We start from the raw sequence: 15,841 nt of genomic DNA, 5'->3' as shown, positions 1-15,841 counted from the left end.
ATCTGGGCCTGGCTGTCAACCTATGAACTGGTGCATATTAACTTTAATGAGGAGAAAGGGGCTTCTTACTGAGGATGATGGAGGGGCCAATGAATGGAGGAGGCTGCAGAGGTAGTGATGAAGAGACTGGACTTAAAGATGAAGAAATTGGCTGTTATAGAAGTGACAGGTACCCAAGAAGCTGGGAAAGTACGAATTTTCTGGGGCGGGCCCAGATTTCACATAATTATATTCTTGTTAACTCTTTTCACCTTTATTAGTGCCTTATGTATACCCAACCATGGCTTCTGCAGAGATATGACTTTTCATGTGATTTGGGAATTTGTTATGTGGGAGACTCAAGTGAGATGTACTTCTGGGAAGCTATAAGTAGAAATAAAACGCCAAACAGAAGAAGGCAAATAGGCAAACAGAAGAGGGTCCTCTGTCAGATCAGACTTCTGAAGTTGAGGGTTAGAAAACAGCGGCATCTCAACACTGGCGCCCCGGTTGAGATGGAGTGCACTAAGTGGCCTAGATGGGGGAAAGGAGACCCGTAACCCCATGAGGGTACCCCTGCAACTCGAATATGCGAACATTTTGAGCACTTCAGGCCTCGCTGTAACCAAGGGTAACAGCGCCTCAGCCTCTACCGTTGAGGGACTGGCTTTTTTCCTGAAACGCGTGTGTCTAAGTAGGACAAACTATCTGCGCGCGAGAATGTTCACTGCCTCTAATTACCTAAGGTCACTGCTACCTTTGCCTCCAGTATATTGATGAGCCGCGGTCAGGGCTGGAGAAGCTGTGGGCGGGGCCAATTACCTTTCCTTTCTTGCAATTGGTTGCAATGTGATCCGAGTCCCACCTCTTGCGCAGCCATCGATAGGCTCTCAGGACTGTCACTCGGGCTGCCACTGCTGCCCCGCCCCGCCGTAGCTCCGCCCCTCGCCGTGGCGCGGATCTCGCGGGAAGAGCGGCGGCCACGGCTGGGGCTCGGTCTCCTGGCTGCGCGCGGAGCGGGAGGGCTCTTCTCACACAAGCGCTTCCTCGCGGAGAGGTTGGAACTGCGGCAGCCGCAGGCCTGGGCCGCCCCTTCCGTGCTGCCGGCTTCTCTTCCTCAGTTCTCTCCGGTCCGCTTGCCCTCCGACGCTGACCAGGTAAGGAAGCACGGAGCGCGTCTCTGCGGAGGAGCAGACGGGGAGCGGGGACTCGGAGCTGCCCGGACAGGCGGGCTCCGGACGGGGGCGGCTCCGGGGGCTGCGCGATGTTGCCTGGTGGGCGCGGGCTTGGCTGGGTTTGAGTGCGGGGGGCGAGGAGGCGGTGCAGCGGCATCCGGCTACGGTCGCCCAAGGGCGGTGTAGCGGGTGCCAAGGCTTCTCGGGAAAAGGGGCGATTTATTGGGCGACCCTGGGGTCTTCCGACCTGTGGTGGAGGTGGTTGATGGCATAAAGGGTCCCAGGTATTAGGGGTGGAGGGAGATTTATCGGGGACCTGTGGTTCCTTGAGGTGGTGAGCGGGGTTCCAGGACAGGGGGTTCTTTTATCGGGGTCCTAGGCTCTTTGGGGCTAGGGGATGTAGTTTGAGCAGGGTCCTAGGTCTCGGAAGGGGCAGATCATTGGGCTCTTGACGGTCCTTTGAGCGGGAATGGGCGTCTGTTTCTCCTACCTGGGATGAAGTCGCAGTGTGTCTGGGTTTCTGGGGAGAAGGGTGGTTAATGGGGTCTCGGGACCAGAGTGCGATGTCTCTGCGTCCAGTTTCCGTATCAGGGTCCGCCTGGGTGGCTGCTGGGGGTGGGCGTACAGTGGAACCAGCGTCTTTACTGGGATTTCTGCTTTGCCCAGAGGGGGGCGGTAACTTGGCAAGGTTGCCAAGCTTTTCGGGGCGACCGGATGAGTTAGCAGGTCCCCTGATGATTTTGAGTGGAGACACCCGGTCCGCTCCGGGCGCGATGGGGCTTTGGTTGCCTCCTGACCCAGTAGACAGTAGGTGGCTGATCAGCATCCTGGAGCAGGTCTCTTACTCTCTAGCCGACATTTACTCACAGCTTAGTGGGAGAATTGATCCGTGTTAGTTGCCTAGTTGGAGAAACCACGAGCTTGTTCTGCAATTTTCTTTTCCCTGCACGGGTATCCCCGTGGGGGGCGTGCTGGTCTGGCTGCTCAGGGAGTAAGGCAGTGGCAGCAGCTTATGTGGTCACTGTCGACTGGAAGGTGAGTGTGCCCTCAGGTTGATTGTGGACGCTGCTAAAGCTGGGGAAAGCTGTGTGGTTTTGGCTTCCCTTCCTCGGTGGTCTGCCATGCGGATCCTGCATTATTAGCTCTATCCTGAAGTTAGGTAGGTAGTGCTAGGAAGTGTGTTCTGGCTTCTCTCCATCCTTTGAAAAGCACTTGTGGAGAGGGCTAACTTGAAGTTCAGCTTCCAGACAATGTATTGGAATTTGAAGTCTTAAAGCCAGAGCTCTAGGAAAACCTCATGTGAGACCTGTAAGGATGGCTCACAGAGCTCTTGTAGACAATCCTGCTTAGCACTTTTATTATGAAAGGAACCATTAGTCTTGATTCTTTTTTTAATTATACATATATATATGCATATGTTTTACATCATTCTACATTTTGTGCATTTTCTCACATCAATTATAATCCCCATGGGCTTCCCACCACTAGTTAGTCTTGTTTCTTCAGTAGAGTTCTTGGTAACTAGTTCAGGACTAAGCGGTATCACACAGAATGATATATGTGTGTGAGTACAAAAATGTTTGGGTCAGGAAGTTTGCACTTAACTCTTTTGATTAAGTAGTTACTTTATTACAGAGGCCTTTAAAAGACATCTGATGTGACAAACAGTCAGTGGAGCCCATACTCTAATAAAATTCTGTAATTCTGGCTAAACTGACAAGTTGAGCAAACAGTTGTGCCTACCTAAGTCTTTTTCTTAGTGACAGACTTTTAAAAGTGACATTTCTTTTGATATTATGAAGTTAATCTTTGATGTTTGCACTCATTGAAAAAAAAAAAAAACAACGGGATGGCTACATAAACGTGTTTACAGAGCTTAGGCATTTTGCTTTGTTTTTTGTTTTGGTATTGATTCCAACCAGTAAGAGTAGTCATTTGAGCAGATATATTTGTTGAACCTACTATCAGGAAACATTAAGTGGACCTTTTCCCATTATTTTTGAAAGACTAATGATAAATTAAGCATATTTTGGTAATTGAAAAACTCAGTGTTCTTAATGTCTAAGTAGGCCAATCAGTCAGCAAGTATTTGATTATCTGCTGGATGTCACAGTAAATGATTTCAACTCTCCTGTAACCTACATAAAGTGAGAAAGGCAACAAATAGATAAAATAAGTGCTTAAAATAATTGAGACGCTGATAAGAAGAAATATACTGGGTACTTGGGGTTCAGCTCACTTTTTTACACCCCATATGATGGAGTAATTGGTGTCAGTGGTGATAGAAATTAAGCAAGATAATCTGTCTTTTGAATCATTTAAAAAAATTAAATGAACATCAGAGTTTGGGAGTTAAATATATAAATCTGTGACTGAGGCATGGCACCTTTTCTTAAATAGGCATAAAAAGTGTTTGATGATATACATAAAACTGTTTTGAGGGTTGCAGAAGCAAAGGAAGAGAGCTGTTAATTTTATGCTTTTGTATTATTTGATTCTATTTCAGTGAGCAGACATTACTGATGTGAGTTTAGAGAACGCTAAAAACGTTTTGGTCATTATGCAGATTTGTGAAATGTACAGTATGTATAAGACTTGTATTATTACTGTTACTTCCACTGTGTGCACTAGTGAGGGGAAAAATGTATTTCAAGTATCAAAAAATTATATGGGTGGGGACCACAACAAAATAAGAAAGAGACTGAGATCTAAGTAAAATGTTAACATGTATTTAAGGCATTGTATGTTTAGTGGATGGATAGTTAATATATTTAGATGGATCTTAAGCATTTCTTTTCTCAAATTTAATTGTTTCCTGAACATGAGAAAAGAACTTTTTAGATTTCCTAGAGAAGAATATTTTAGATTCCCTAGAGAAGAATATAGTGGCAGGGAAGAGCTTATTATGGCACTTAAGGTAGAAGTTCCTTTTTGTCAAACATTTGCACATCTAGTAGATATGCACATCTAGTATGTACATCTAGTAGATATTTGTTATGAAACAAACATAGTTTCTAAGTTCATTACTACACTGCTGAAAATGACTATGCCAGAGTGTCTTGGGGGTTATCATTCAAATTCTAGACTCATAAATATGACATACTAACCAATTTCTAGGAAATCATGAAATATGAATCTTAAGTCTTCACTATGCTTGTAACTGTGAACTTGGGTAACTGCTTAGCCTCCTAGAGCCTTAGCTTCCATATATATGAACTTAAAGCAAGAGAAGTCCCTGTTAATAATAAACAGTCTAATATCAAGCACTATATTGCATTGGTTTTTAGTTTGGAGATCTGCAGTATTTATATCTGCAGGAAGGGATAGATGCCATAAGGTTAGCTAGTTCTAAACATATAGCTAGTTCCATGTAATTTTCACAGCTAATTTTAGATAAAGCCTTTTCCTTTGTAAGAGATAAATATGTATGAAATATTTAATTCCAGAATATACATTCATGAAAGTAAATGATTTCCTTTTGATAATTTAGCTTTATCGGCTAAAACATTATTTTTATTTCTGGTCCTTGCTACTGTAATAGAGTACCTATATGGTAAGTTATTTTCCTTATTTAACTGAGTGTAGAATGGGGTCTCTAGTGGCTAACCCCCTTTAATCCATACTTTACACTACTGCCAGGGTAGTTTTTCTAAAATGGAAATCTGTTCAGTGCTTCTTTCTTAAAGCCCATACTTCATTCTACCTCCACTATTTATTTCTTATTCTTTATTGTTATAGGGCCCTATCTTTTGGGTCATTGCCATTTTCCCACCTGTATTTCAGGCTTCAGCTCTACCAATACATTTAGTGCATTGAAAGAGCCATACTGTTTACTGACTTCAAGCATCTTCTGTATTCTCCCTGCTGTTAAGAACGACTCTTTACTTCTTTCAGAAGTGTTACTGATTTGTTCAAGATACAACTTAAGCACTATCCGATTATATATTTGAATTCTCAATGCCCAAATTAATGTTTTCATCATATCTGAGATGAGTTAAGCCCAAATTTCAGTATTGTGCTATATTATAAACATTTTGGCTTTCTGAATTATTAATTAATGGAGCTATAGTTCTTATCTTTGTATTTAAAAGAGACCCCTTGCACCATAGTTGTTAAGGGTTACTCTGTTAAACTTGCAGAATTTTGAGGCCAACACTGCTTCCTATTTCTAAAATTGCTGGGAAAGTTATGAACTAGTTAGGATATTTCAGATCTTGGAAATCAGTGATTTGGTAGATACTTATCTTGGCTTCTTTCTATATTGGAAATGATTGCTTCCAGTGTGTGTGTGAGGGGTGGTTTACATTGGCTTAGTAAGTGCTTTGCATACATTACCTTTAATTTTCAAAACAAATCCTGAAGATTTAGTAACTTGCTGAAGGTCATTATCTCCTAAGAAATAGGCTAAGACTAGATCAGTGTCTGCCTTACTCTGATTCTCTGCTTTTTCAAATTATTCTTTCTGCAAGCAACTGTTTATTCAGTGTGTTTAAAATTATTGGTAGATATTTTTTTATTTCACATATTGAAGACATAACTTGTGAGCTTTCTCTATTCAGTTTTTTCAAAAGAGATAGAGGACTTGATGTTAAGTGGACTTAGCGACTTTGTGATTCAGCCCTCCCATTTAGCATAGGAGGTAATAATAATAAACAAGAGTAGTTGCATGACTTGCTCAAGATAACACAGCTAGTTGATTGAGGTTTTCTTTAAGCTAGTATGAACAGTGGTGTCTAAAACTATTATTTGAAAGAAATGCCAAGTACCTGATTTTCCCCCCAAGAAAAAAAGCCCAGAAAGGCTTATATAAAAGTTATGTTGAGGATCTCAGAGTCTTAAGGACAGGGCTCAGAGTAAATCCTGACTTTGGATCATGACACATGGAGACGCCTCAGTGCTTTTATTCACATAGTTCCCTTGTCTTGCTTTCTTTTCTTTTTCCTTTCAAAAAATTCTATCTATAGTTTACTAATCTTATGCTTGATGAAGTTGTTACCAGTATCAGCCTTACCAGTAACCATTTTGGTGCCAACCATGGACCAACTAGTAAGGATACAAGAAAGAATAAAGTCTAGACACTCTCCTGAGGAGGCTTGATTTACTTTAGATTGGGGGCAGTGTATATTTCATGCAAGTTAGCGCATGAAGACTCTGTAAGTGATAAAGCGCTAAGAACTCAGAAATTTTATAAGTGTGACTGGGTTAGTTGTAACAAAGGTTCCTACATAGAAAAAGGTTTACTTAAGGTAATTTTTTTAAAAACTAATATAATAGTTCATTTTTACATCATTTTGTGTCTTTTTCCATCTAAGTTGTAATCCTCGTGGGCTTCCCATCACCAAAGCACCTGTGTGCCATCACCATAGTACTTCAGGTAATTTTTTATAAAAGATTTATTTATTTATGCATACAGAACTTGGGTGCAGGCCAGAGGTGCAGGGGCTGGTGAGGGGCTCACCAGAGACAGAGTGGGGAGCACAACAGGCAGATTGACGAAGTACACTGCTGAAGGGAGCAGCGGGCAGGTCAGGAGAGGTCTGCTGGGCCATGTGGTCACCTCCAGGGTGGGGATCAAACTCATGCTGCAGTGGCTTTAGCTTCTTAGTGCTGTGCTTCAACCCACTGTGCCACCAGGGAGGGCCCAGTACTTAAGGTAATTTTAAGATGAAAACTTAGAGTGGTGTAAAGGAGAAAAAGACTGGTGAAAAGAACCACACACTTAAAAAAACAAACAAACAAAAAAAAACTTTGCTCATTTTCCTTGAGCCATAATGTGATCTCCTTGCTCTTTCAGAAGACCTGGTACATGTTCTTCCAGTTCTCGAGCTGTCTCACTTCCTACCTTCCTTCAGGTCTTAATTAAAACATCCCCGCTTCCATGAGACCTTTACAGGACCACTTATTTAAATAACAGCATCCCTTTTCACACATACTTTTCCTATTCTTTTTCCCTATCCAACATACTCTGTATTTTTATTGGCTTTCTATACACTGTAATGAGATCCATGAGGGCAAGCATTTTTACCCATTTTATTCAACATTATGTACCTAGCACAGAGCAGTACCTGTTTCAAAGTTGGTGCCCAAATTATTGTTGCATGAACAAATAAGCTAGTGGAACTTTAAATCTTTAGTGAATTTTGAATTGATTTTTGTGTATCAGTTGGTCTAGTTTCATTCTTTTGCATGTGGCTGCCCAGTTTTCCCAACACCATTTGTTGAAGAGATTTTCCTTTCTCCTCTGTATGTTCTTGGCTTCTTTGTGGTTTCTTTCTGGGCTCTCAATTTTGTTCCATTCATGTATGTATCTGATTTTTGTTTTTGATCACTATAGCTTTGTAGCAGTTTAAGGTCAGGGAACATTTATACCTTTTTTTTTTTTTTTCCCTCAAGATCTTAGGTGTGAGTGCAAGATAATAGAACTTTAAAGCAGGATTTTTGTGTGTGTGTGTGTGGGGGGGGTACTATCTTTAAACTTTTCATTTTCTTACATTTCTGTTCAATTTTTTGTACAGTATTTTATTTCTCCCCTCAGGTATAATTTCCATAAATCTCCCACTACCATATCACCTGTGAACTATTACCATGGTCCCTTGTACTCTTTGCTCCCATTTTGACCTTTCTCCCTCCTCCTCCCCGTTGTATGTTTCAGGTCTAGATTTTTCCTGCAAGTATCTTTCTTTTTTCTTTGACATTTTGTTTGGTTTCTCTATATTCCTCTGATAAGTGAAACCTTCTGTTATTTTTCTTTTCCCTTTTGAAATCTTTCACTGAACTTAATCTCTTCCATCTCCATCGATGTTGCTACAAATGGCATGAGTTTATATCTTTTTTGGTTGCTGAGTAGTATTCATTGTATATACATATCACATCTTTACCCAGTCATATGTTTGGGGGCATTTAGGCTACTTCTAGATCTTAACTATGGTAATAGTTTGCTGACATAAACAGGAGTGCAAGTTTCCTTTCAAGTTAATGTGTTGGTGTCCTTTGGGTAAATTCCTACAAGTGGAATTGCTGGTTTATATAGTAGATCCATTTTCAGTAATGTAAGAGTCCCCTACATAGCTTTCCATAGTGGTTGGACCATTTTGCATTCCCATGAGCACTGTAAGAGGTTTCCTTTTTTCTACATCCTCACAATATTTGTTTGTGTTTCCCTGATTTTAAGTGATGTTGAGTATTTTTTCATATGCCTATTAACAGTTTGCATTTCCTCTCTGAAAAATGTCATTTTAGCTCTTTTGTCCATTTTTGGGGTTGTTTTGTTTAATTGTGTAAGCCCTTTATAGATCTTTTACATCAGTTGTGTGAAGTGCAAATATTTTCTTCCAATCTGTACAGCCTCTTTATTTTGGTTATTGTCTCTTTGATGTACAGAAATGTTTTAGTTTAATGTAGTCCTCGCTGTTTTACTTTTCCTTCATTTTCCTTGCTCCTGTGGCTGAGTCCTTGGAGATATTTCTGAGATGTCTTGGAGTCTTCACCTATGTTTTTTTCTATATATTTTTATGATTTCAGGTCTTACATTTAAGTCTTCTATCCATTTTGAGTTGGTGTGGTATAGTATTATGTAGTTCAGTTTCATGCTTTTAAGTACAGCAGTCCAATTTTCCTGGCACCATTTATTGATTATCCCTGTTTCAGTGCATATTTTTTGCTACTTTGTCATAGGTTTACTATATATGTGTGGCTTTATTTCTCGGTTTTCAGTTCAATTCCATTGGTATGTATGCCTGTTTTTGTTCTATTACCATGTTGTCTTAATTATTATGGTTTTGTAGTATAGCTTGAAGTCTGGGAGTGTAATATCTCCATTCTTCGACTTTTTAGTCATGAGAGCTTTGGCTATTTGAGGTTTATTTCATGATTCTATATAAATTCCAGCAATATTTGTTCTATTTCTTTGAAGATTGCTATTGAGATTTTTATTGGACTTGCATGAATCTGTAACTTGCCTTTGGTAGGATGGCCATTTTGATAATGTTAATTTTCCCGATATATGAACAGGGACTGTCTTTCCATTTCTTTGTGTCTTCTTCTATTTCTTTTAACAGTGTTAATATCATTTTCCCTGTGTAGGTCTCTCACCTCCTTTGTTAGGTTTATTTCAGGATATTTAATTTTTTGGTACAATTATAATGGGATGGTTTTCTTGATTTATTCTTAAGACAGATTGCATATAAGAAGGCTACTGACTTTTGTGTGTTGATTTTGTAACCTGTTACTTTACTGAAGTGGTGTCTTGTTTTGATTAGTTTTTCTATGGAGTTTTTAGGGTTTCTCTCTATATTATTATATCATCTGCAAATTGTGATAGTTTTATTTCTTCTTTCCCTATTTGGATTTCTTATATACCTTCCTCTTGCCTAATTTTTCTAGATAAGGACTTCCAGTATTACATTGAAAGACAGTGGTGAGAGTGGGTATCCTTGTCTTGTTCCAGATCTTAAATGGAAGGCTTTCAGTTTCTCACCCCTAAGGATAATATTAGCTGTGGGTTTGTCATATATGATTTTTATTACATTAAGTTATGTTCCTTCCTTCCCATGAATTTTGAGGACCATCATCATAAATGGATGTGAATTTTATTAAATAAAAAGCAGAAATTAGACTATCATTGTTGGCTTTCTGTCCTTACTTCCATCCTGGCTGGCATAGAGGGAGAGGAACTTTTCCATTATTAAAAGTTATATATAGTAAAGGTACACAGATTATAAACAGTTCAATGAATTTCAGCACATGCAGACATGTAAATCACCAACCAGATCAAGATACAGAACATTTCTAAGTCCATAGGTGCTTTCCTCAATCTTTCCTAATGAGTTCTTCCTAAAGGTTACCACTATTCTGACCCCCACCACAAGAATTGCTTAATTCTGAATTTAACGTCAATGAAATCAAATAATCTTCTTATGCTTAATTTCTTTTAACATTGTATTTATGAGATTCATCCATAATTTTAAAGTTAGCAGTAGTTCATTCTTTTTTGTTACTGTGTAGTATTGTATGAGTATAGTCAAGCATCACTTAATGACCTAGGTAAATTTTGAAAAGAGTATTCTGGGAAATGTGTCATTAGGTGATTTCACTGTGAATGTCACTAGAGTATAACCACACAAATCCAAATGGTATATAGCCTTCTATACACTGGGGCTGTATGTTATATTCTAATGGGATAACCAAAATACATACGCAATTTGTTACTCATAGAAACTTTGTTAAGCAGTATATGACAGTATCTATTCTGTTGATGGACATTTGGGTGTATTCCTGTTTTTAGCTTTTCAGAACAAAGTTGCTGTCAACAATTTTGAACATGTCTTGGTGGGCAGAAAGATTCATTTCCTGACTAAATAACTGGGATTTATCCTCATGTCCATAAATGTATAGATAAACACATATAATTTCTTGAATATACATGTTTCCTAGCATGTTAGATGAGCACTAAGTGAAGGAAGATGAATTACTAATTATGTAATTTTTAATTAACTGAAATTTATTAAAAATATTGGAGTATAGGTTGTAGTGTACAATTTTTTCTCCTTATATCTGATATAAATCATGTGGCACTTAACTTATACAAGACCTACAGAATTCTTTTTTCTTACGGTTGCCTTTAAAAAAAAAAAAACCAACACATCCTTTATTACTTGCTCTCCCACCTCCAGAAGATAGGGAAAATATATGCAGAAAAAAGAAAGCTCAAATTAATTTATTTCAAGATGTGAGTTTCAGAACTGGTTGGCTTTTTTTTTTTCATATTTTTTTTTGCAACAACAAAAATCATTTCTTTTTGACAGTGTGTTTCTACTTACATTATGTTTTTCTGCTATTCTCTACAGTTTGAATCAATTATATCAATGCATTCATAGCATGGGCAGAAAAGCTATGAATCTAATTTTTATTTTTGTCATGTGTTAATAACTTATGTTTTGGAATTTGTGAAGCACAGACTTTCTTTAGAAATTACTTTAGTTGGTGAAGAATGCAAATGAGAAGCCCTACAATAATAGAAGAAATCTTGAGAAATATTTTTCTACTGGAAATGTTTTCACTTTCCTTTCTGAAATGATCTGTAAGTTAGGACTTAAAAGATGAATAGGGAAATGAAGTGAATGAGAGCCCCTGTAGGGAATGAGGTAAAATAGCACTCTAGGTAGGGAACTGCTTTTGCAGAGATGGGAGCAGATTTGGGAATGTGCAGGCAGTTCAGGAGGTTGCCAAATTATAAATAATGTGTGTAGGGATATAGGAGTAGGAATCCTAAATTTGGAGTTCGAATGCATTCACAGGTGATTGAGATGTTGTTGGTTCCTGGATCGCATTTGCAAATTACTGGGCCAAAATATTGTTACTGGCTTTTGTAAATAATGTAATTAGAAGGTTTTAATTATTTTAACTGTTTAAATACAGCCTCAGTTTTGTAACATTATAAATAAAATTTTAGAATACACTAGTGTATGCTATATATGTACCTATATCTGTTAAGAATGTGAATACATAAGAATGTGAATACATATATATTTGTATTCTGATTTTTATAAGTTCATTTTAAAAGCTTGGAGAAATACAAAAGACAACAATCTAATGCCTCATACAAATTTAACTATTTCTAGCACAGTAGGTATTTCTTCTTTCTGTGAATATACTGATATTTACTCATTTGTATACTGTTTATCCCCTATAAACATTATATCATGAGTGCTTTGTTCATATTACTTGAATTTTAATACTGTTCATATCACAGTACTATTCTACTAAATGGATGTATAGTAACCATGCCCAATTAGTATTGTTTTTTCTTCCGTTGCATTGATGAAAATCTTTCTGTATAAGTCAAATGTTCAAAATTTAAGAATATAAAAAAATAGACATTATGACATTGCTTTCTAGAATTACTGTGGCAGTTTATATGCTAACATAAAATAGTTTTAAAAACATTTCCCTGGTGGCCCATTAGGTTGGCGCTGCACTGTGAAGTTAAGCCATGCTCTGGCCGCTTCAGCGCGAGTTTGGTCCTTGCCCCAGAGGTGACCCACATGGTGCAGCAGACCTCTTCTGACCCACCCGCCACTCCCCTCAGCAGTGCACTTCATGAATCTGCTTGTTCTGCCCCCAACTGTGTCTCTGGTGAAGCCTCTTACTGCCCCTACACCTCTGTTCTCAGTCCCATTTCTGTATGCATAAATAAATAAAATCTTTAAAAAAAATTCCTATTATAAGCAAAAATGGTCTTAATTTTACTTCTTTCATTTTAAGTGAAGTATTGTGAATTATTTCTGAAACAACTACAAAGTATTTTTAAAAGAATGTCTTAATGTATACTCTTATAAATGAAAAGATGTTTTAACTAGAATTAATATTTTATTCTTTTTCTTTTTACTAGATTAGTTATTTAAATACTACCCAAAAACCCCACAGAACACAGAGTTGTCACAGAGGTGCTTGCTATTACCACTTTCTTATGTATACATTTAGAGCTATTGTAGATTGTGTGTGTGTGTGTGTGTGTGTATGTCAAAACATTAGGTGAATTATGGAGTTATTCATTATAATACTGTCCAGGTCAGATACGGTATTTGTATCAAATTGTGTACTAAAAATTAGAAAGGGTCTAAAAATGATTAGTATCTGGCTACTGGCCCAGAAGGAAGAAAAGCAGGATCTGGCAGTGTTTGGTGGTAATTTTCTATAAGACAAGTGGCCTTAGCTCTTTTTATTATTGGATCAATTCTTTGACAATCGCAGTTCTGTTTATAGTACTGATTCTTTAGTACTGTTCCAGAAAGGGAAGCCAAGTTTTAAAAAAATTAGGCATCAGATACCTGAGAGAAACTCTTTGAAGTATAGAAGCTATTTGGAAGTGTTTAGGAGAACATTTAGGAAAAAGATACTTTATTTTAGATATTCTAGGACTTGTTTTGTCTGACAGTTGTAGTTAGTAAAATTTTCATGACTTTTTGCTTACTGATGAAAGTTTGAGTCTGAATAATTACAAATAAGTTTATAATTTTCCTCAGTTTGCATTTATGTAATTCAAAACTGGTTAGCCATGACATCAACATGTTTTAAGTAAATATTCTAAAAAGATTTTATGCTGATAATTTAGTAGGTTTGTCTTATACAAAGTGACTTGAATGCTATTGCTAAATAGGTGGTTTGTGCAGTAAGAGTCATAGGTTTTTAATTATATTTTACAAAACTAATGTTTCAGGGGGAAGATAGTTATTTTTAAGAGAGTTTTTTTAAAGGCTTTTATTTCCAGAAATGAAATATGGAATGATTATTATTTACCAAATACTGTGTGGCCCAAGATAAATCATGTGGGAGTATTATGAGAATTCCTGTGTACTAGCATTCCTTTCTCCCACTCCAGATTAATTATAATACTGTAAAGCCTGCTGAAGAACTTGTACCTAATAGTGGTTGGGAATAATTAAGGCATTTTAAGAAAGAATTTATTAGTGTTGGGAGAAGACCACCTTGAATTTTTTAAATGCTCATTTTTGAGATAGGTATAAATTATATAGGGGAATTGTAAAGATAGTATAAAATACTCCCATGTACCTTTCAGTGGGTCTCCCTTAATGTTAACATTTTATGAGTAACTATGGTACATTTTTCAAAAGTAAGAAATATATCCTGATTTTTTAAAAAGAAAATTCAACAACCTTGTTTTAAAATACCTACTTTATGTAAAAAAGTGTTTTAACTGCTTAGATAGCATAATATGGTGAATCATAATAAAATGATGAACTTGATATCATTCTGAACAGATTTTTGGTTTATTGAACACAGACTCTGTTGATAACTATAAAAAAGTCATGATCACTAGGATCCAGCATGGGTTCACAGAGTGTAAGTCATGCCACACTAACCTCGCCACTTTCCTTACAGTGTAAGTAAACTAGTAGGCACATCAGGAGACCCCCGGTGGTAATATTATTGAAAATTGTAGTTATAGCTAATGGATTTTTAATTTTGTGCTGAATATTGGGTGAAATGCTTTACACAGATTGCTTCATTTAGTCTTCTTTTACAGATTAGGAAAAGGACCCCCCAAGGTTATACAGATAGCATTTGACAACCTTTTATGATATCTCTGTAGACAAGATAGAGAAATATAGTCTGAATAATGACATAGGTAGGTAATTTGTAATTGATTGAAATATCCAAAGGTGATGATTAATGGGCTAATAAAATTATACTGTAATTTATTCCTTGTGATGTCTTAAGGTGCTATCTTCCCCTGTTTCCTATTTAAGATATCAGTTACTCTCAAAATTGTGAGGGAGTGCTACTAGGTTATAAAGCAAGAATTGGCATCCTCTCCAATCCTCCTTATTTTTCATAATTATAAGAACAGTGTAAGGAAATATTTGTTATAAAAATTTTATATTTGATGTGTATCTATTTGATAGAGATAAGACAAACCCTATAAGGAGTGACTTTTTTTCTTAACCTGAACAAATACAGAGTTGGAGACTAAATGGAATTTTTTTGTTTTTGTATTTTAAAACAGGTATGTTCCTAACTGTCATGGTATTTATCTGGTTGATGATTCATTGGTTTATCATAATAGCTCAGAAGCTAAATAACACTTGACATAATATTATTTTGAAGCATATTCTCCAAGCACAGCCGATTATCTTTTTTTACTTTATGTCTAATTTAGTGTTCTCAGTTCTATATACCACATTTTAAGCAAGATACTGACAAGCAGTGTATTCAGAAGAGAGTAATCAGAATGAAGCAGTGTCTTCAAACAGACAACTTACAAAATAATCAAAACATTTGAAATTTTCAGGAATGAAGAAAGAAGATTTTAGTGGCATATGTGGTAAGGCCTGTCAAAATGTAATTGCATGATTTTAAATATTTTTGCTGACTCAGATCTGTGTTTCTGTGAAACAGGTGAAGGAACAGTGTGCAGACATATATTTTGCATCACTAGCTGTAGTCAGAAACAATTAATAGAAATATTGGCTCTAGAGGAAAGGAAATATTGGTTCATAATTTTTTTTAATGAAACTATAACAGTCAGCATTCTGCCATTAAAGATGTATTGAGTAGAGTTTGCACAAACTATCCTCTAAGGACTTTACTAACTCCAGCCTTTTTATTTATCATTTATTTTTATTTATTTATGCATACAAGATCTGGAGTGTAGGCCAGAGGTGCAGGAGTTGTGAGGATTGATCAGAGACAGAGTGGGGAGCAGAATAGGTGGATCTACTGAGATAACACTACAGATGGGAGCAGCAGTGGGGCAGGAGAGGTCTGTTGCACTGTATGTGGGTCAGCTCCCTGGATGGGATGGAACTTATGTTGCAGTGACTAGAGATAGCTTGATAGTGCTGTGTCTTTAACCCCTGCTCCACCAGGAAGGCCCTAACTCCAGCCTTTTCAAATGTCTCCTTTGGTTATAATTCTCCATAGCAAAAACTTTCTCTTTAGTATCTCATTTAATATCAACATCTGATGTAGTATCAGATGTTAGTAGGGAAAGCTATATTTGATTATTACTTTTCTGAAGTTAATTTAATTAGAAGTAATTAGTGAAGTCATTTAATAGATGCGGTTTTAGAAATGTTTATTTAGGACTTCCAGGGATGTAGTTGGTTAACACAAATAATAAATAGAAATAATGCACAGAAAGGTTTCACGCACCTTCATCCAACTCC

The 15,841-nt window shown here is 37.2% G+C and overlaps 1 protein-coding gene across 2 annotated transcripts in view; it reads left to right on the top strand.

Annotated features, from left to right (window-relative positions):
* Nucleotides 1–977: 977 nt before the first annotated feature.
* Nucleotides 978–15,841, top strand: part of GLCE (glucuronic acid epimerase) — an 84,746-nt gene continuing 69,882 nt past the window's right edge. For both annotated transcript variants that reach the window (XM_012728804.1, XM_004687636.2), the window contains exon 1: nt 978–1,136. The gene's annotated coding sequence lies outside the window, so the exon portion shown is untranslated. The remainder of the gene's footprint in view (nt 1,137–15,841) is intronic.

Source organism: Condylura cristata, unplaced genomic scaffold (assembly GCF_000260355.1).
Source record: "Condylura cristata isolate star-nosed mole 26May11 unplaced genomic scaffold, ConCri1.0 scaffold00023, whole genome shotgun sequence".
NCBI lineage: Eukaryota > Metazoa > Chordata > Mammalia > Eulipotyphla > Talpidae > Condylura > Condylura cristata.
Note: the sequence above shows the minus strand (reverse complement) of the source record. Positions and strands in the feature narration are given on the sequence as shown.